Here is a 21,377-nt window from a genome sequence, read left to right on the forward strand (position 1 = left end):
ACATAGGGCTGTAGATCATTTACCAAAATGTCTTTTCCGGGACGTTGAAATAAACACAGGGCTGTCCAGCTGGAGGCACACTTGGCTTTTTATAAAATGACATTGTCACAAGGGGGTGTAATGCACTTTATCTGCGTCTGTATCAAAGACAAAATCTGAACTTACATCAAATGACTTTACGAATGCACTAAAGATACTGCAGCTGTTACCACATGAATCATCTGGTAACCTAAATGTAGTAGTGATAATTATAAGGGATCATTACAACTTCAATTTTCAGAGTTTATCACCCGAGAGCACTGTACTATTTAATTCTACTTAAAATCAACCTTTCATCCGATGATGTCATGGTTTACGTAGAATACTGTTATGTTTGCGTAAAATGTATAGGTCACGTTGGATCACATATCCCCCCATTTTGTAGGAACCCAGGTAACTAAATCATTATCCACTGGGTAGTTTGGTTGCTTAATGCATTACTGTTACACAGGAACTCCCACCATTGTTTCACAAACATCAGATTAAAAATACATTTTCCCAAATATTGTGATTTAAAAAAAAAATTCCAGTTTTTGAATAATGTTTTCAGGTGGTTGTATATTAGCCATTAGTATGTGTTGTAGATCTGTTACCTTGGCTTAATCTACTACTCCCTATAATACTACCCGTGGTAAACAATAGAATGGCTCAGTCTTAATCACCCAGCCAGATAATTATAAAGTCCATGAAGGAACGGACTTCATTAGCATTGCCATTAAGTATCAGTTCCGTGTGGTGTTTGAGCAGGGAAAGTCACCCAAAGTTTTACATGGCTGACAACAACGACAGCCTCCAGATCCACAGATAAAGGGAGTTTATTAGAAGAAAATGAGATAAAACCAGGTTTTTGTCAAGGCCGACTGACATTACTGTATACGGTGCTGAGGTCTACGATCTAGGAGAAGAATACGTTACCCCTTTAAGTATGCAGAATTTTTGTATTTTAACCAAATACCTGTCTTCTAACGATATCTCAAGTTGGAAACCGCTCAGTTATTAAGACCTGGTGATTCAACATCACCCGCTACACGCAGCCCACGTTCTGTTTCACATGTATCATTTCTGCACCGACATGGAACGTAGTCCGTTTCTCTCCTTACTGTATTTTAAGAGTTTGGACGTCTTAGCGTTTAGTTATCATGTTGCCGCTGCATCATCTTCCCAACATGTATATAATTAGGCTTTTACGTGACTCACATCTCCAGCACCCTTTCTATTTCTGTTTACGGGGCCAGAGTTCCAATTGTCAGCCTGCCATTTGGAATACAGATCTTTAATACTTCCGTCCACACATGAAGAAAACCAGCTGTCTGATTTAAGACTTAGAAATACTTAGCGATGAGACATGAGCGGTTACTCATCAAAGAAGCATCAGCCAAGACGAACCTTCCTCACCCTGCCGTGGAATTGCGAAACTTCTTGATTTTTAAGAGGTTAAAATATTGGCTACCATATATCTTATGCCACATTTCGCCATAGCTTGGTAATTTGATGGTGGCTAGATCCCTATTTCCTAAACGCTGAATTTAGACATTTTCTCTGAATTGTAACCAATGGGAAATTCTATTACAAGATATTATATATAGAGATTTATAGAGATATATACTGGTGCAAAGTCTGAACAATGGCCTTATCCCCATAGCAACCAATAAAATGTCCCTTTTGATTGAACCATTCCATTGTTTAATATGGTGACCTTAGAACTTTGCACCAGAATTTCTTTTTATAAAAAGAGCTAGCTTATATTTTATTAGAAAAATCTGAGATTTGGAGATTTTTGAATTTAGCTGATTTAGGTGATATTTTATTATCCATAGAATTTGACTAGTAACACATTATTTGAATAGCCATTTTCTGGGGGCACGTAGTGAAGCACTTAAGTGAAGAAAAACTGATAAAAACAAAAAGTCAAATAAATGTTCATTTGCTCATAAAATAAGCTACTGATCGCTATATGGAGTGAATTATATTGGAGGATGTACAAAATCATTATATACTGTAATGAAAAAGTTGTTTTTATGTGATGTAACCAAGGATTGAACTGCTTTAGGTCTAAACATGAAAGGTGCGGAATGCCCTTTTGATGGCCGATCCCTTCCCCCTTTGGTTTGTGATCCCACTATATTCTCTTCTTCTAGCTAAAGGAAAATTGAAGCAGGCCTGGGCTGGCCATCGGGCACACTGGGCAAATGCACCGTGGCCAAGAGCGCTGCACACCTACCTTTACTGACACTCAAGCGGCAGACACGGCCCTTCAGTTTGCAGCGTGGAGCCACACATTCATCACTGAGCGGCCACTTCCCCAGTCCATCCCTGGATGGTAAAATTAGATACAAAGATAGATAGATAGATGATAGATAGATAGATAGATAGATAGATAGATACAGGCCCGGACTGGCCATCGGGCACACCGGGCATTTGCCCGGTGGGCCGGGCCACGGCAGGGCCGCATTGACTTTAGGGGCTGATGGAGCTGCAGCTCCAGGCCCCTAACCTACCTACGGCCGCAGTAAAGCAGGGCATAAGGGGCACCTGCCCCTTAAGCCCGCCGCAACTGCGACCGGGTCCGCCACTCTAAGGGGCCGGGAAGTCCCCACCAAGGCCGGCCTTACGGGTCTGCGGCCGCACAGGGTTTAAATTAAAACATCGGGGTTTTTTTTAACTTTATTTAACATCCTCCATGTTAAATAAAGTTTTTTTTAACTTTATTTAACATGGAGGATGTTAAATAAAGTTGAAAAAAACCCCCCCGATGTTTTAATTTAAACCCTGTGCGGTCGCAGACCCCCAAGGCCGGCCCTGGTGGGGGCTTCCCGGCCTCTTAGAGCAGGGCGCCACACTCCAGGGGGCGCGACGGTGGGCGGTCCGCACCGGGTGCCGCTCATCAGGGGCTGCCAACTTGCGGCACCCGGCACTCCTCCAGAGACGGACAGTAATGTCCGCCGCTGGAGGAGCAGGCTCGCAAGGGAGCGGTATCGGAGGTCTTTAACAGACCTCCGGTTCCCTTGAGTGATTTTAAGCCGGGTTTAACCCGGCTTAAAATCACTCAAGGGAGCCGGAGGTCTGTTAAAGACCTCCGATACCGCTCCCTTGTGATCTGCGCGGCAACAGCTGTTGTGCGCCGGGGTTTGCTGTCAGATCCCGGCGCACAACACTGAAGCCGCGCCCACCGACCCGGTGACCCGGAAGAAGACAGAGAAGACAGAAGAACTGAAGAAGAGGAGGAAAAGGAGCTGTAAGGAGAAAAGAGGAAAGGTAGGAAAACATTCAGTGAGAGTGGATTGGTGTATATATGTGGATTGGTGTATATGTGTGGATTGGTGTATATGTGTGGATTGGTGTATATGTGTGGATTGGTGTATATGTGTGGTTTGGTATATATGTGTGGTTTGGTATATATGTGTGGATTAGTATATATGTGTTGATTAGTATATATGTGTGGATTAGTGTATATATGTGTGGATTGGTATACGTGTGGATTGGTGTATGTGTGGATTGGTGTATGTGTGGATTGGTATACGTGTGGATTGGTATATGTGTGTCTTAGTATATATGTGTAGATTGGTGTATATATGTGTGGATTGGTGTATATATGTGTGGATTGGTGTATATATGTGTGGATTAGTATATATGTGTGGTTTGGTATATGTGTGTGGATTGGTATATGTGTGTGGATTGGTATATATGTGTGGATTGGTATATACGTGTGGATTGGTATACGTGTGGATTGGTGTATGTGTGGATTGGTATATGTGTGGATTGGTATGTGTGTGTGGATTGGTATATATGTGTGGATTGGTATATATGTGTGGATTGGTATATGTGTGTGGATTGGTGTATATGTGTGGATTGGTAAGTGTGTGAGAGTGATGGGTGTTATGCTGTACCATTTCCAATGTCTTTTTCATGATCTAATTATGCTCTAAAAGTACATCATAACTCCCATCACTCTATACTGTTCCATACAGTGGCAGAGCTGGGAGGCAGAGGCCTTGCATCCCCACCACAGGACTCCTGAAAGGTAAGTGAACTTTAAAGAGGGAGAGGGTAGATAGTTAGGAGGGGGTAGTTGCGGCAGGCTTAAGGGGCTCTGCGTTAATGCAGCCATATAGGACCAGTCAGTCCAGTCCTGACTGGACCTATTTTAAGGTGGGGGCCTGGAGCTGCAGCTCCATCAGCCCCTAAGTCAATCCTGCCCTGGCACAGGCGCGGTCGCAGTTGCTGCTTGCTCCGGCAACAAGGTAAGTAGGGTGAGGGAGGGGGGTGCAGTGAGAAGGGGCAGAGGGGGGTTAGATAGTGAGAAAGGGGGAGAGGGGATAGATAGAGGCGGTACATATTGAGAAGTGGGGAAGGGGGTTACATAGTGAAAAGGGGGAACATAGTGAGAAGGGGCAGATAAGATGAAGAGAGGGGGTAGTGTGAATGCGTATGAGAATGAATGAATAAATGTGTGGATGAATTGTGTGAATGCGGATGACAATGAATTCATGTGAGGATGAATTGCTTGAATGATTTGTGAGACTGCATTAATGAATGTGTTAATGATTTGTGTGAATGATTAAATGCAAAGATGGTACGGGTGGGCTTTAACAATAAATAAATAAATAAATATGGGCTGCTCAGGCTTAAATGCCCGGGCCTATTTTTTGTCCCAGTCCGGGCCTGGATAGATAGATAGATAGATAGATAGATAGATAGATAGATAGATAGATAGATAGATAGATAGATAGATAGATAGATAGATAGACGGACAGATGGATCGATAGATAGATAGACGGATGGATGAACGGAAGGACAGATGGACGGACAGATAAATAGATAGATAGTGTCCATGTTTTCTATTTATTTCGGATTCCAATTTAAAATGTTGGGAGATATAAAATAAGTGTAATTAGTCTTGATATCTCCCTATTTTTGCTTTTTTTAAGTGGTTTAGTGAAACGGTGTGAAAAGAAGTGCCGTATTTCTGCGTATCTTTGCTACCAACTGCCTACAAGCACTGATTGTACTTTGAAAGAGTTACATTTAGAAGGGAATGTAGTGATTTTCTCTCCCCGGGCTATAAAGAATAAGCTTCAGCTGAAGGCATTTCTTTAATCTGATACCAGATGACATTTTTTGAGGGAAAAAACAGGCGACTTGCAATTCTTATAAGATCAAAAAAGACTTATAAGTAAAAATTGTAGTAGACTAGATCTCAGAGCACAATAGGTGATAAGGGGTGGTAGCGTCATCTGGCGTTCCAAATCTGTGTTACCTATGGACGGGCTTTGTCTCAACGGCAGTCATTGAAATCCTGTTTCTCTCTCTGGAATACTCCCCACAGAAATACTTCGCCTCCGTAACACCCCCCATTTACGGAAGGAACTGAAAACCGAAGCTCTGGAAACAAAGACAAAAATAATTGCTTCTCGCTTGCTGACATTACATGAAAAAACACTCAGGGAGTTTAGAGCTGGAATACACAAAGGCGTGATTAGGGGGACTGGAGCTTCGTTCTAGATGCCTGTCCTCCATTCAAATGTCAGGTAATGCTGATTAAACTCGAGTGCTTCGTATAGCTTGGTGAATGCACTTCTCTGTAGAAATATGTCAATGAATCAGCACAATACTGAAGATACTCTACTTGGAACAAGTAACAAGGAACGAGCAGTGTTTCCAACATGAGTTGCACTGGAATATTTTGAGCCGTCGGTAGTAGAGCAGCTTTACTCACCACTGACTCAATAACCTCATTCACTTGGTTAAAACCAAGAAGATCAATGGCCAGATTTACATTCAGCAACAGGTTGTACTAGCTCCAAGCTCCAAGCTCCAAGCTCCAAGCTCCAAGCTCCAAGCTCCAAGCTCCAAGCTCCAAGCTCCAAGCTCCAAGCTCCAAGCTCCAAGCTCCAAGCTCCAAGCTGGTTGTGTGCATATCCTTGTCTGGGATGTGTGTGTGGAGGAGTGAATATGGAAGCACCTATTATTTATGTCGGTGAGAGATCTCACAGCGTTGAGAAGCGTTACATGGAGGACCCTGATTGCCCAGTAGGGTGATCTGAACCCAGTTTTATGGCAGAGGAGATCAGTCCTGCCGCAGTTGGCTTCGTTAACCTCCGCCTGAACATTGCATGTCCCAGGATGTATCTACAAGCACATTAATCACGCTTGTTATGTAGCCAGGGCAGTGGGATTGCAAAGGAGTCTTCACACAAGGATTATGGGAAAAGAATAAGATTTGCATGGAATAACAGACCTAGAAAATACAAATTTGATTAACGTATGGATGGAACATTAAATGAAAATAACAGGAGATGTAGATAGGCATTGATCCAGTTATAGTTTAATTTCAGACGAGAGAGGTTATTATTATTATTTTAATGCATGCACTGATTGGCATTTCTTCTTATCGGTGATTTTGATTGTAGAGTCAAGTTAGGGGTTTATTCAGTAAGCGGAGAGTTGTCAGGAGATTTTGCGGTATGGTTGAGCTTTTAACTCAAATTCTCTACATATTATGAAGAGCCAACCTCAGTGAACTTCAGCTTAGGGAAAAACTTGGCTGGCCCTGTATAATGTATTGGAAAATCAGTGAGATTTCTTAAGTATCCTCGCCAACTGAATTATGCTTCATACAGGGCCAGCTTAGGCCTTCTTACCAGTGTTGACCTATCATAATGATTAGTGAAATGGGAAATGGACACCACGCAAACTCTCCTTTTAGTGAATAAAACCTTAACCTGAAACATCTGGTATCAAAAGGGCTTCTCCCTTTCAAACAGCTGTGTATTTACCTTTGAAGGTGCCCTAGGCCTGACCGAGGGCAATGCTCCAACCAACCCCTCTGTGGCCACCATCTTCACTACAGGACGCCGGGAAATGATGTCATATCCCAGCACTCCATGTCTGAACGGGAGATCAAGAAGAGCAGCAGAGCGGGGGAGGGGGCAACTACCCAAGAGGGGGCGATCTGCCCAACAACCTCGACCTGCCGCCCTATACAGAATATGTAATTGCAAATACTTCATCAATGCGACTCTCATTTGCACCCCGAACCCTTTGCAGATTCTTTATTGTTGAATGTTCGGCACGTTCGTTTTTCTTGCGCAGACTGTATATGACATGTGAATGAATGAAAGTTGCCGATCTTACAAAGAATTATGTAATTCCTATAATTTTCCCCCGTCAGCTCTACTTTTTGAAGGCTAGTAATCTTTTTTTTTTTTTTTCCTCCCCTGTGACGTCACTGAACCAGCATCTCCCCGGTGACACAGAGTTACTAGGCATTTTTAGCGAGGATGGGTTCGCAGCTGGAGAGTGACTTTTCACAATGTCCCTCCTACAAGAACGGCAGGGTAGAGCAGAGGCTGTGCTGTGTGTATGCATTTATTATCTATATATAGTGTTGTGGCAGGAACCGGCCATAGAAACGCATCTCCTTGCTTTGCCGGGGTATCCAAGGGAGTGAGCAATAACCGCTAAGATCTAAAATTTCTTTTCGCAATCATCAATGGAAGGTAATAACGCACTGTGAAAAATTGCTACAGACAACCGAGTGACTCACTGTCCTGGGGGAAAAGCCATGTTTAAAAGCTCTATCTCCACTATCTGTAATGATTAACCCACTGGAGTGCTGCTCTCGTTTCCTACAGCCTGGCACATAAATGGTTAAAGAGATTTGTACCTAGGACAGACTGAACTGGTTTAAAGTGGATCCTCAAATATGCGGCGCTATAGATAACTGGGGAGGACTGGCACCGTCTGGCCTGAGGGACATGAAAAGCCAAGTGGGCCCCCACCACATCCCCATAACTGAAACACGCAAACACTATCACACTTGCAAACTAACACACACGCTTACATACAAAACACCATCACACTAACAAACTAACACACACGCTTACATACAAAACACCATCACACTAACAAACTAACACACACGCTTACATACAAAACACCATCACACTAACAAACTAACACACGCTTACACACAAAACACCATCACACTAACAAACTAACACACACGCTTACATACGAAACACCATCACACTAACAAACTAACACACACGCTTACGCACAAACACTATCACACTAACAAACTAACACACACGCTTACATACAAAACACCATCACACTAACAAACTAACACACACGCTTACATACAAACACTATCACACTAACAAACTAACACACACACTTACATACGAAACACCATCACACTAACAAACTAACACACACACTTACATACAAAACACCATCACACTAACAAACTAACACACATGCTTACATACAAAACACCATCACACTAACAAACACACACGCTTACATACAAAACACTATCACACTAACAAACTAACACACACGCTTACATACGAAACACCATCACACTAACAAACTAACACACACGCTTACACACAAAACACCATCACACTAACAAACTAACACACACGCTTACATACAAAACACTATCACACTAACAAACTAACACACACGCTTACATACAAAACACTATCACACTAACAAACTAACACACACGCTTACATACGAAACACCATCACACTAACAAACACACACGCTTACATACAAAACACTATCACACTAACAAACTAACACACACGCTTACATACGAAACACCATCACACTAACAAATTAACACACACGCTTACATACAAAACACCATCACACTAACAAACTAACACACGCTTACATACAAAACACCATCACACTAACAAACTAACACACACGCTTACATACAAACACTATCACACTTACAAACTAACACACGCTTACACACAAAACACTATCACACTAACACACACGCTTACGCACAAACATTATCAAACTACCAAACTAACACACACGCTTACACACAAACACCTTGCGCTGAGCATGAACCTGTCTTCAACACAGCTCACGCATGGTGCATGATGCTGCGCTTCTACAGCGGGAATGCTGTGTAACTTGACCTTGCTGAGTCCCACCTTTGCGAGCATTAAAAGTCACAATAATGTGTCTAAAAAAAATTAATAAAAAACGTAATTAAATTATACAAATATAGTACATTATTTTCTCTTATTCTTACTCAACTTATACCAATAGCTATCAATAGGTCAGAATGTAACATAAATGGTCCCTGCTCCTACTTGGCCATTTTATACGGGGGGTCCGACACACAGCTTACCGTTATGGGTGGGTTAGCTGCTGTCTTCTAACACTCCAGCTCCTGTGGACTACAACTCCTATCTTGCTTGGCCTGAATGCATACAAATCAGTACATCTGTAATGGGCAACTGCATTCTAGATTCTCTAATACCTGTACCATGACTCAGATCAAATTGTAGCTTCTTTAAATCTTATATCATGCTCACCATTGTGTGTTTAATTTAACAAGATTGTTAATACGTATGTGTAATGTTAAATAACAGCAGTCAATTGGTTAAATTATTCCTTGTTCTGCATAGTAATTCCATGTCCATGGAACCTATTGGGCCATATTCACTAAATGCAATCTTCTAAATTCTTCAATCCCTGTACAACTGTAAGGTTTTTACACGAGACATTGTAGCGAGGAATTGCTCTATATAAATATGACTCAATGAAGGCTAGAAAATGGTTCATCACCTAGTTGAAGGATGAGTAGCTTTAGCCGTTAGCCCTCTAAGACACACGGTGCATGGGAATAAAGTCTGAACGCTCTATTGTCCCATTAAGAGGCATTCGTTTCAGGTCTTTTGTCTTCTGTTCCTGTAGCTCAGAGCTCTGTCGCATTTGCTACACGTCTGTCTTAGTGCTTTGCTCACCTGACTCCAATCCTTCAAGAAACGGCCTTTCTCCAACTCCAGTCAAAGAGATGGAACGCTAGCATTACAGTAGCGTTCATTTACATTATAGGACGTCGCTGCAAGCCAAATGGAATCCATCCTCCTCACGCTGAAGGCAGTCCTATTATTAACAACTTGCACTTTCCCATTAACGGTTAATGGCTCCCCTACAGACTTAACAGCTGCAGATAGTTCTTCACGCCGTTGGCTTCTATCCCGTCTTGTTCTGTAGGCGAATGCAACCCCTATGTACAGATTGTCTCCAGTGTGCTGGTGTCCACAAATTGGTGGCACTTGGCGTGGCTTCCCAATGCCATTTGGTCAAAGACCAGTGTTAGCCCTGCCTCTACAGGTATAGATCTTTAAGGCAGGGGTCATCAGACGTTCCTCTGGAGCTGCAGGGAACTCTAGTTCATTGCAAGGGCTTGTTGGCCTGGAGACTTCTGTGAAATCTTACTCTTTGATATTAAAATCACCCTATTAGAATGTATTCTTTCTGTATTCTATATGTAACCGCTTTAGATCCTTGAACCTTGACAGCTACGCATTTCTAATTGCACTGATAGATGCTGAGGGCACTTTGATGGCTGTTTGAAGAGATTAACCCATTCTCCAACAGTATAGCCCGTAATAGATTAATTAATCACAGTAACATGCATGGACTGATGTTCTAATTAAATCATTTTTTTTGCTGCGCTTTAATACAGGGTGCCTTATTTTCCAGTCCTGGTTCCAGCCGTGAATGATTACTCTTCATAAAGACCAAGTCCGCATCGCAGTTATTGTTTTACTTATCTGGCGCCCAAACTGTATACAAGACATTTATGTAGGAGACAGTATAGGGATTTATGACCCAAAGGGGACAAAACTAGATGAGAGAGGGGGCTTCTGCCTCAAATCGGCTCAAATAAGAGAACCGACTAATCAGAAGGCACCCAAGGAATAGATTAAAGGTGCCGTTCCACTAATACAAATCACCAGGGAAGCCATCTAGTTGGCTAAGCAACATTTTGTTGTTTGCTCACATAAAAGAACGCAGAAACGTTAAAGAAGCGTTTTTTTGTTTCGATGTCGACAACCTATCAGGGTCTGCTTTTGTATCCCATGCGATTAGGTGTTCCCGGCAAAAAAAAAAATATAAAAGTATTTATACTAAAAAGTACAAAAATGATGCTTCTGATTCTACATTTAGCTACTAAAGTGTTACATTTAGCAGAGTAGGTGGAACACCAGGACCCGAATCTCCTGCAAATTGTTTTTATTCTTTTTTACACAGGAAGGGTGAGGAGCACCGCATTTTTTAATTACTTAATTGAAAGCATTTTTAAATATATTTTTTTTAATTTGGTTAATGAATTATATACAGGTCAGAGTTACACATCCTGGTGGATGTGCGGTTGGTGTTAGGGTTGGTTCGGTCTTCTGCTTTTGAAACCCCCACTCACCCCGATTTTATGGGTCTCTGTGACAGATCGCCCCTGCCCTCTGCAGGTTCAAGCGCAGAGACTCATGACATCATACCTGGGACATCAGTGGAGAAAAGGAGATCTCCTCTGTTTTTTCTAAAAACATTATCCTGTTGTGCACTTACCTCGGCTTAAACCAATAACCTTAAACAACGCGAGACCTTTCCGTACCATACAGCCGTCTGACTTATGAAAGAAGCTGAATACGCTTTGTAGACAAGCCACAAGATGCCAACGAACCCAGCATGTCAAGAGTGGTGTAACTTGGCACCTCCAGCTTTATGACAGTGTGTCGTGTTATTCGGGAAGATTCATTGCTGAAGTTCATCGCTGTCTGGCACGGTGCAATACGAGGAAGTTAAATGCCTCGCCAACGTCTCCGACGGTTCCAGCTGCACATGAATGGGGATCCCCTGCTGACATTGCACAAAGAGTGGTCAATATGAGAATCCGTTGGCAGGATCTATAACAGATTGGTGTGAACAGCTGGGGCCGGCGCTCTATACTTACCACTGTCCACTTGCATTACAGCTGACTTTCAAACAGCGCGCCACCTGGACCATACAGTCTAGAAATCTTATCAATGCTGACCCCATGGTGACCGCCGAGTATTTCCCTATTCTGCTCCATCACAGCGACAGCTATTGTTTTTTGTTTTTTTTTACGCGGCAACTTTTTCCGCTTCAGACCTGCCTTGTTTTATGGGCCAAGTATGCAATAAAATCAATAAAAACGACGCTTTGTTGACTTCTTCTTTCTGCCGCTGCAGTGATTTCCGAGTGAGCTGATGGTTTTAGTGTAAGGATGGATGGCCGGCGATGAAGGTAACGGCCAGGGGAACACAAAGACATTGGCAAATAGCCTCTATCTCCGGCCCAGTCGGTGTTTATTGATGCAGGATAGAAATAAGCTGGTCTTGGGAAATTGAATGAAAAGATGGAGCTGAATTTTTTTCCTATTTCTTCTCTTCATTGTGTACCTTTATTAGCGCACACTCTGGATTCCTAATAACACACACTAATACTCTTTGTGGCTCTATTAGCATGTGCTACATTCTTGCGGTGGGTGACATACGTGTGTCGTTTCATACCCACACAGTGCTGTTATAACACACATTTTCAGTGTCTGTAGAGAGGTGTTTTAATGGATTATTGTATTTTGTCCGTGAACCAGCATTTAGTTGTGAATGTATTGCAGTGGCCACATCAGTCCAAGAACTTGTGCAGTACAGCGTATGGCTGCTGATGGCCCAGTGCCTGGCTCCAGAATCAATTCATTTGCCATATGCCAATCAGCTGGTTGCTGTGCCCTGTCTTGATTACATAGACTGGAGACAAGTGGATGTCTGGACTTCTTCAAGACAAGTTCTGCTTATGTATTCTCTCAACTTCTTTAAAACACTATAAATTCCACAACGCCCCCCACTCCACACACTCCACACATACACCGGCGTTACTGAGATTGGGAAACATCTAAGATGACAAGAAATTGTCATTTGGCACAGATCCAGCATTAGAGTCTATTCTAGGTTTGCTGGCATCTGGAACCCAATTTTTTTCCCCTTTTCTTCCATTAAGAACTATTTAAAAAAAAGGGGGGGGCTCCCCCCCCTCTGTTCCAACTGCATCCAGTACTGTGTACTGTGTAGATAAAATAGTTGATTAACCCTATGAGGTGAGCAATGGGTCGATTATTCATCTCATCCCTTGTATATTAAAGCATTGCCTGTTGTCTCCCTTTGAATCAAGACCTACCTTCCGGGAATATTATGAAAGGTAACTATGTGTAAAAAATGCCATCTGTCCTCAGAACTCAAAGTTGCCGGCTTGCGCTACCTGTTGCCATTTGGGTGAGGAGATTGAGATTTGCCTTGATGCCCTGGGGTTTAATCGTGGCAGCCTGCCCTTGCGCATACGCAATACCTGAGATTATAGCAAACAAAAAAATAATAAAATCCCATATTGCAGCTATGAGTTTTCCATCATGTGTCAATCCCTTGCTGAATAAATGCCAGGCAGATGTCACACTCCGGAGAGAAGGAAACATGAATCACAAGAAGCCCTGTTATGGTAACAAATGGCTTAGCAAAGGTTTGGCAGCCGACCATGCATTGGATGTGAGCTCCGAACAGTCCTATGATGAGGATGATGTGGGTTGGATTTTACCAAAAAAGATGGAAGTCAGTCAGGGGATTTCAATATGCATGAGATAGGGATAAAGGATATGATCAAGGACCCCCGTCCTACACGCAGAAAAATGTGCATGTCTTTTTGTTTCGTGTTAGGAACAAGATTTCCCCATAACTGCGGAGTAATACAAATGTAACCGGATTTTCAGAAAACATGTTGGGGAACATGTTGGGCCAAATTGGACACCCCAGACCTGAACGCACCCATTGAATAAAAACCGACACCACTCTATGTATGTTTCTGTATTCACTGCTCTTTCTTCGTGTTATAAATCTTTTAACACGTTGGAACTACTTGAATATTTTATTGTTTACAGGCCTGTCGCGGATAAGTATTCAACAACTCAGACAAAGACCCCTTTGTTACTTCTGTAAAATAGAATATGTAACATTTAAAACTAAACAAGATATGGAAAGTTCTAACAAACAATCATAGAACCAGTAACCATCCTGGTAACTCTTAACTATTTTGAATGTATCTCTTGTAACTGTCTATTGCGTTCTATAAGTCTTATATATATATCCCTTCATGTATCTACTGTTCATTGAGATAGGAGAGTGATAATAGGGTGCCTTTAACCCATGCCCATGCCTTTGTTACTTAAAGAGTTAATGTAAACTATACATCAGAATGCGCTCATCTGCCCATTGGCTACAATCTCATGTAGCCAATGAGAGAGAGGGGAACACGTGGTCCTCTGTCTTTGACCATCGAAGGCTATGGAGATACCTGGTGCCTACTGGCCTCCACCCCTTCGGAGCGACCAGCTTTGGCTATGGAGGGAAGGAAAGGACTGCTCGCTGGATCTGGGACTCTTGGGAGCTGTGGATTGGAAAGTAGGAGCGCATTATTAAAAGCTATGCAAGCTATGCTAACGCCTTTTAGGATATTAACTTATTTGTCACTGTAGAATTGAAAGATGGCGAAAATGATTGGTATATAAACTGCGAGAGTGATTTGGGATGCGCTGGCATGGACTTCAACACAAGCCATTAAGCATCACTAAACAAGTTATCATTACAGATATATAAAAGCACAGAATGGGTGTCGGGCACACTAGGCAAATACCCCAAAGCACCTCCTGGTTAACATAAACGTGTGGCAAGCTGTCACCTGCGTGTGATTTATGGGCCAAGATTCCTTTTAATTTTGCTAGTCCAGTCCTGTATATAAGTATACAAAGGTTATGAGACTTATTTAGCCAAGAACTGACAATATTTAAATACAGTTTATTTCCCTACAGTGAGTCCTTGCTTGGGAGAGTCTTAGATTTTAGCTCACTAGTGTCATTACAGGGGGAAAAATCCCATCAACATATTAGATTAATCAATTAGAATAATCCTCGCCGCAAGGGCTGTCTAGAAACAAAATGCAAGTCAAATGGCCTACGTGTAATTAGCCATGAGATATATATATATATATATTTATATATATATATACGCAAATGTATACACATGTATTCACACCTAGACCTAAGGGTAAATAAACATGCAGTTCATCGAATTATTATTTTTTTTTTTCAATAGAAAGTCTATTAAAAACCAGAAAATGTACATTCAATGACCTTGAGCTGCGACCTCTGCAAATAAACATCATGCAAAGAGGCACATTTCACTTTAAGTGGTTACATTAAGAAAACTGCATTAAGGATATTTGGAAAGTGTAGTCAAGGAGATAGTGGGCTCTGAGAACGTTAATTATATTTTGGCTAGACCCCTATCCCAATAACTGTTAAGCTTTCTATACCCCCCCAGATATTTATTTTTTTCTGCTCCCCCTCCCCCGGATAACCTTAGCAAGGTACATCTCAAACATCCCATGGCACGGTCTGTTTCTCCGTTCATTCCTTCACTGTCCGCAGGTCGGATCTCAGCTTCCGAAAGAATCGCATTCCCTTTGTGTCTTGTGTTCCTTGTGCCGATTGGCTGGCAGTGATGTCATTATGCATGACTTTCAATGAGCAATTAGACAATGGATTTAACACTTAAAGGAGAGAACCGTACATTGCCTGTTAAGCTGATTTTTATTGCAATAATTTACTGTTCTATTTTTTAAAACAGACAGCCTCATTCGTCAAAGGCTTCGTGCGTTTATTCCGTGTGCGCTGCGAAGATGCTCGGTTTTATAGAATGAATGCAATCTCCGACGGCCTGCCGGTGCATGGATTACCTTTGCGTAATCACCGAGGCGTATAAATGTGAATTGCTGCACCGCAGACCTTCTCTTTCCAGCTTAGTCCAGTCTGGAGAAATCCGCTTTGCATGAAACCAGTTTTTGGTGTCTATTGTTGTGTTTGAACTTTATACTCCAACTGTGTTATCTGCCAACTGACCCACATTTCCAAGGGAATGTCCCAAGTCTTATATTTAGTATCAAGATCCCAATCTCTGTAGATATTAATCTCTCTTTCCTTGCCAAGTTTTCGGAAAGTTCCTTTCCCAGTACATGCACGAGGTCACCAGATGGGCCCTTTAATAGGCGATGTTTATGGAAAATGTTATGTATACTTAAGGGTTGCATTAAACTTCATGATGCACTTTTTATAAGCATCCTTAGTTAAAGACGCCAATCTGGTTGGTTACCCTAAATATGTGTTAAATAATGCTTACTAAACAGGGACGTAACACTCCTGACAAACTGTTTGGGGACAAAGATGGCCCAGGCAGGCTGTTTGAATTGCACAAATGCGATTCTTCCCCCCTTCCCTTTCCTTCTCCTGGAGTTTATCAGGTAAAGGTGGTCTTTATAGATTTTAGCATGACATTATGTATAATACCTACCTATAGTTTGTACTTTAAGTTTGGTAATCGGTGTAATTGCACTGATGAAATATAGTTTACCCATGGAAGCTGAAATCTACGGCAAACCATGATAATACTCTAACAATGGTGGCTTCTACTGACATATGGGAGACCATGCTGTCATCAGACAGCCTTCTCCCCATGATTCCGGTGCTGGAGTGCTGATTTCAACCAATGATGTACCAGGTACATCACTAGTCCTTTAGGGACATTTTTGCGACCTTGATTTGTTATTGGTCCACTATGGAGCATCTGTGCGGTGGCATTGGAAACCGGTGAAATGCATGCTGCTAAAATTAAATTCCAAGCACATGAAGCAACATGGAAGCTCGTCTGTTATTAGAAATATCTTGAAAACTGCTGAACTGACTGTATGATCTTCGAAGTTCTCTGTGGTGACAAATCCATTGTAACTACATCATGGTACTTTGCAGCTTTGTTACCCCTGTTTGCAGTCACAGGCTATGGGGGACAGGCAAACACTACATTTTGTAACAATTGCCCAAACATCATACAGAGACCACTCTGTTTTACCACCATTTATTTTTGTACTAGGTTTCCTGCATTTAAAAACTAGACCCCCCCCCAATTCATTGTGTATCCTAATGGAATATAAATAGAATAAGTGTTGCTGGCATCCAGACTTATCTCTGTTGTCCTCCAGCAGGCTCTGAGGAGGTTCATGTCTACACAGGAGAATGCAGACAGTTTCCATTATCTTTCTTGTCTTGGCTGCTGTACAGACCGGACATACAATGAACAGTGGCCCTTTGGGCCTGTCCTCTACAAACCCTATGGGTGTCAGTGCCGTACAAAGTGTGCAGAGGAGTAACATTCTAATTCCTGTAAATCCGAAAGAACAAGGATCTTAGCTCGAGAGAGAAAAGAGATAATCTGGGTCTTTGACTGCCACTGGAGTCCTACAAAGTGCTGCGAAAGATAGCCAGACAAACCCATATTGTTAGGTTCTTGGGCTGCAGCCATGTAAGAGACGTTTTAAAGGGCAGTACAAGCGTTGTGTCGTCGGAGAGACTCCTGCTATAAAAAGAAACACATTTTTTTCATTATCCTTCCCGTAACCGTACTGTAATCAAGTGATTCCATTCTATTGCGCTGTCGCTCAGGGACATCTGTGTGGTTCACTTTTCACATACTTACTGGCTGGAGCTAGAAATGGTTTATTGTTGTTTTCTGTTACTTTAATGGCATCGTAACACAAAAGGATTCCGAGTATTAATGGTATACTTCAGCTCGTGGGCCCAGTGATTATCAATAAGCATCTTGTCCTGAATGAAGATATGAAGCAGACCACTCTTAAAGTGGCAGCTCACTTGAATTTAAAAAGGACAGCTTAATGTTCCAGCCTCATCAACAAGAATACACATTAAAGTGCTTGTTGGGTACCTTAAATATGCATTCTTTCAATGTTAAAAAATAAATAACAAAGCACTTACCTTAAAGAGAAGCTGCAGCTCCAGAGGAGATCATCCTTTGTGGTCCAAAGATTCTCACCATTGATTGGCTTGAAGTTGATTTGGAAAACGTAACCCTCAGGAAACCCCTGTGTCTTTAAGGATCAAACATATTATAGTGTAATATAATACCGATGAACTCTTAGAGCAGGCCCCACGTCTTAGAGCTGCAGAAGGTCCAGCTGGATACTGCAATCGGTCTCATGTATTAAAAAAAATCCCTTTTAATTTAGAACTCTTTATAAAAAGTAGGTCAAGGGCCACAAGTATTCCAAATCAGCAACCTGAATTCCAAGGTACAGCTCGCAGGTGGATGCTGAGATGACATTTCACGCACAATAAAAGGTTAATTGTTAATCCAAGTCACAATGGCTTTTAAGCCCTTCTGGCGATGCTGTAGGTGTTATTATGAGATTTATAATTACTCAATAATGACTCAGTTTTGGATGCATTTGTGTTTTTCACTTACAAGCACAAAGCTGGTAATACCAAGCACAGTGCAAAAATTTCCATCCATTTCTCGTTTTGGTTTTTTTTTAAACAAAGTTGCTGAATTGTGTAAAGAATCCTGCCGCATCCAGTCCCCTTATGTTCCTTTTATTTTTTTATTTTTAATGCATATTGGAGTCCCTTTTGCGCGGACTCCGCTGCATTCAAACCAGTGCAGGCATTTTCTTTAGTCATTGGAGCTGGAACGGAGCCGATGCTAAATCTTGACCTCCGAGCAGTCAAGAGGTGAGAATAATAGGGCTAAAACGGAAGGACAGATGAGTGAAGGGAAGATAAATGGAAGAAGAAATAAGGAGATAGAGTTGGCGCGATGAAAGAAAAATAAAAGTGGGATAGGAAAACCAAATCAAATCCAATTTTCTTTCATTTGAATTTCTTTACTCAATGTCACAATCCCCAAAAATCTCTATATTAGTCAGTGTTTGATCCATTTCCCCACAATAATACAACAGGGGTTTTGAGCAAAGTTATTTGTGAAGCACATTTGACTAAATGCCCTAAATGCACAGTTTCAACTTTCACAAGTTTTGTCATGGACACCGATGTCTGGGTATAGACACTTTGCCTAAGCACCCTGTCCACTACCCAAACCCATGTCTACCCCTGCATCAGTTGGTCTTATTCTGTAAATTCTAGTTTGTGTCATACCCTTTCAATGTATGTACTGTCAAACGCTGGGTAAACTGCCAGCGTTATATAAATAAAATATATTTTATGGAATATGGGTGTGCTGTTCATGGAGACAGAATGGAGACAGTCACTATACGGCAGAACCTCTTACCTTTAACAGCGTTATAAAAATCCTGCCTTTATTTGCGATGTCTCTTAAATGTGAACCAACTCTCACGAGTATTGCACTTCTGGTATATCCAAGAGCAGAGGAATGTGACATCTCTCCAGGGACGGCATCTATGTGATGTTCTAAGTAGGAGCACTTTATGCTCCAAGCATCTTCATGTTAACATTACTGTAACAACCGCTAACTTTAGAGATAACTATGTTGCTTTAGGGAACTTGACTATCCAAAGGGATCCATCTACATAGTTTCATTTTGCTTAAACTTCTGGTTTATCAAATAATGTATCATAACACATAACATCATGTAGCTATAATTGATGTGAATATAAAAGCCAATATTAAAGGTACTTTTTTTACATACTCATTTTGAATTAAATCTTTTGTCACTAAATGCATCGTTACAGACATTATTCCTAGCATTGTTGAATATCCAAATGCTTCTTATAAATAATTATTTAATTGTGTAAAAACATGCCTTGAGCAAGCTTTGCATTGGAGGTTTGCCCCCCCCACACCTTTCATTAATAGCCCAAACAGAGGTAGATATTCCCAATTTGCAATACATCGCAGCCTGCCATCTAGTGGCACCTGGGTGCGCTTCACCCGATGCTCTCCTATAACATTGTATGCAGCCTCTGCGCTTGGTGCCTAGCAAGAGAAGTAGGGAATCTCTCCTGATCCTGTGAGATGTTACTCTGTTCCCCATACTCCTGTCAAACCCAATGAAGTCAGCGATGTGATCTCTGCTATTTACCAATACCTTTTATTTCTAACGCTGCATGGGACGGTGCGGACCTGCAGCGCTGCGTTTGCACAGGAACGCAAGCACAACATTGCAGCGCGTGAGATTATTTGATAAGGAGCAGCAGTGTGCCCCTAGGCAGCTGCTTAACTACAGCTGAGATAAATCAGATGGGCTCAGCACATATTCTGAAAACATAATCATAAAGCCTCCTCATATAATACTTATATTCTTACTAATATTTATTACACTTTTTTATACAAAATATCCTTTTCTTCTTCTTCTAATTTTCTTTTATTATTTGTAAAATTTCTGTATGAAATTCTCAGAAAATCCAGCAGCAGCATTTTTTAAGAACAATAACTCTTTGGTTCCTGGATTTAACAAATCAAAATGTTATTTGCCTTTAACAGTGTCATATTGTTATAGACAATGGATCCCACTGAGATGATGTCATCACTTCTTTCCAGCAGAATTGCAGAGGACCGGGCCTTGTATTTTTCCAATTCCGCCACTAGAGGGCGCTCATGAAACAATTTCGACAGGAACAAGCCATGGACTTACAAATTTAGAACAATGACATCATCCCCAGAAGACAGAACGAGAGAAAGAAAAAAAGGAAGAAAGTAAAAAAGCACCTTTCTTTCTGGCTCCTGATTTCTTCATCTTGAATGCTAGGATGTTTCTTCTCTCGGCATGGCTATGCCTTACAAAACCAAATATAAAAACCGGGGAGCAGACATGTGTGCTAAATACCTTACCAATGACTTCTGTCTCCAGGGGCTGGGTGGTATGGAAAAGCTATCCTTGATTGCAGAATTGGTTGTCTTCCTATTAAAAAAGAAACTGTGCCGAGAGGGCTCTGGTTTTAATACCTAGTGAGGTCACATATATATATATATATATATATATATATATATATCATCCTAAAGAGATTATCATAAAAATAAGCAATGCAAAAAGCAAGAGAATTGCCAACCCCTATCCCCCTTTTCTTTCCTTTGCTTTCGGTCCTTGATGGTTCATACTTATATCCATCTAATGTCTCATTGCAATCGCTGCATCATGCGATATTCTCCGGCATGTCCATTTCTGGTGTCTTGCAGAAGGCTTATTCTGAATTAGCAGAACGGAAATGTCCAGAAGATGTTGGACTTTAACCATGGCTTAAATTATTGCAAAATAGTTTTTATATTAGTAGCAATTAAATGAAATTGTAACTTTTTTACTGTTTACAAATTGCTCTTTGTTAGGAAGATGATTCAAACCGGGTGTTTAGTAATTAGCCTCTCTTTGTTAAGGGTTGTGTATGTGAGTTTCCTCCCAGGTTATCGACCTCTTTATAAAAGCTTTGCTGATGCCATAAAACCATAACGTGAGACTTTGTTGTACGTTCATGGGTAAAGAATATAACATAAATAGAGAAAGAAAGCTACTCTGACCTATATTATAAAACATACATGAACACACAAATCTTTTCCATTGTCACGATTTCCTTGTTCTCAAATATTCCAACATTTCTAATAGATGAATAGGGACACCGCCTTCCATACCCTC

This window comes from Spea bombifrons, chromosome 6 (assembly GCF_027358695.1).
Source record: "Spea bombifrons isolate aSpeBom1 chromosome 6, aSpeBom1.2.pri, whole genome shotgun sequence".
NCBI classification, from domain to species: domain Eukaryota; kingdom Metazoa; phylum Chordata; class Amphibia; order Anura; family Pelobatidae; genus Spea; species Spea bombifrons.